This window comes from Eulemur rufifrons, chromosome 7 (assembly GCF_041146395.1).
Source record: "Eulemur rufifrons isolate Redbay chromosome 7, OSU_ERuf_1, whole genome shotgun sequence".
Classification (NCBI taxonomy): Eukaryota; Metazoa; Chordata; class Mammalia; order Primates; family Lemuridae; genus Eulemur; species Eulemur rufifrons.
In genome coordinates this window covers 178,644,046-178,646,084 of record NC_090989.1, presented here as the reverse complement: position 1 = coordinate 178,646,084, position 2,039 = coordinate 178,644,046, and the positions used below count along the sequence as shown (strand labels likewise).

At 35.4% G+C, this 2,039-nt stretch overlaps 1 non-coding gene across 1 annotated transcript; it reads left to right on the top strand.

Moving 5' to 3' along the window:
- The first annotated feature begins 1,413 nt into the window (after nucleotides 1-1,413).
- On the top strand, nucleotides 1,414-1,520 carry LOC138388838 (U6 spliceosomal RNA). Its single transcript, XR_011234317.1, has one exon. It is a non-coding gene; the product is annotated as a U6 spliceosomal RNA (small nuclear RNA).
- Nucleotides 1,521-2,039: the final 519 nt, after the last annotated feature.

Genomic DNA, 2,039 nt, shown 5'->3' with positions numbered 1-2,039 from the left:
GTCTATAGAAAAATCATAATTTTATTTCTCAAATGAAGAAAAATAAAGCAGGGTGATGAACTAAGGAGAGTTGAACAGGGAGAGAATAACTGAGATTATAAAAGATGGTAAAGAAATTCCTCTGTAACAAGACGACATTTGAACAGAAACTGAAGGAGACAATATAGCCACACGTGAAGAACAGTGTTGAAAGAAAGAGAGTTTCAGGAAAGATGTCAGAGAGGCAACATGCTTTCAAATAACATTTATAAACACCAACTCTACATGTCATGCCAGGAAAGTACCAAACAACTAAAAGATATGCTCCGTCCCCTCAGGAAATTTTAACTTGAGACAGGGAGAAGGAACCATAAAAAATTCAAGATAATTTCTCTTGCATATAAAAAAAACCCCAATATATGCCTATTTTTAAAAACCTTTTCTATTTAATCTAGGGTATTTAAGCAGATTTTATATTATTAGATGTCGCTAAAGCTTGCAATATCTAGTCTCCTGTGATTAAAAGGCATTGGCTATTTGCATTTAAGTCTTTTCAAAGTAATCAAGATTAAGAGTCTATACTTTCTCCATAATTTAATTTTAAAAACTAATTTATATTTCTTTCCATGGTAATAAAAAAAACAGATCCTATACCTTTAAATTTCTTCTGACAAATCCTCAGCAGACTCTAAAACATCAAAGCAGCAAAGTTACAGGAGATCTAACATTTATGAAATGCTCTTTGTGAAATGCTGTTATTGTCAATATGTAAAAATGTTTAAACGTATTCTTTCAATAAATATATTGGCGTTTTGCATTATAATTCCTCAGTACAACAATTAACTTGTAGCCTCTTCACTTACATGCCAACATTTTCAATCACGTGCCAAATTTACTGCTGCTACAACTGAAGAGCTATCGTGTACTGACACATCTGTTAGATGGGATGTTCAGTTGATCGAAACGTGGGATATCATGTAGAGTGGAATAGCATAATCTTAGATGAACACTCTATCAAGCCAGTGCTGGAAAACACTGCATAATTATTAGACCAAAAAGAACTTGAACTCAGGAGAAAGAAAAGGCAGCGATTACAGGATTAGTAAATAGTTAAATAAGTCGACGAAATTAAAAGGTTAACAAGCATCTTGTGCAAAAACAGTGGGTACAGTTCAGTCCCATTCAAGTGTGGCACCAATAGCCTGAAGGGTGCCTCCAGCACAAAATAATTGAGAACCAGTGAACAACCATGTGTTACGCTCCCTGAATAAAATTTCTACAGGGAAATTCTGAAAAGCTTCATTTATTCATTCATCAAATATTTAATGTATAGAAGGTTAGGAAAGAGAATAGTAAATGAGTTAAACATTTTCCCTGCCCTCACATGGCTTATAATCTACTAAGGATATAAGCAAGGAAAAACATTTTTATAGAATGCTCACTTTGGCAGCACGTATACTAAAATTGGAACAATACAGAGAAAATTTGCATGGCCCATGAGCAAGGATGACATGTAAATTCATATAATGTTCTATACTTTTAAAAATTTGGCTTTCAAGAAAAAAATATTACTACAGAAGAGAATATTAAAAGTGCTATGGATATATATCCGTACACATCTAGAAAATGCAAGGTGCACTTTTATGCTGCCCACAAGAAAACTATTTTAGACCGGGTGCCATGGCTCACGCCTGTAATCCTAGCACTCTAGGAGGCCAAGGCGGGCGGATTGTTTGAGCTCAGGAGTTCGAGACCTGCCTGAGCAAGAGTGAGACCCCATCTCTACTAAAAATAGAAAGAAATTATATGGACAGCTAAAAATATTAGCCGAGAAAAATTAGCTGAGCATGGTGACACATGCCTGTAGTCCCAGCTACTTGGGAGGATTGCTTGTGCCCAGGAGTTGAAGGTTGCTGTGAGCTAGGCTGATGCCACGGCACTCTAGCCCGGGCAACAGAGTGAGACTCTGTCTCAAAAAAGAATAAAAAAAGAAAGAAAGAAAGAAAAAGAAAAGAAAACTATTTTGATATAAATACTAGGTTAAAGGTAAAATGGTGGAA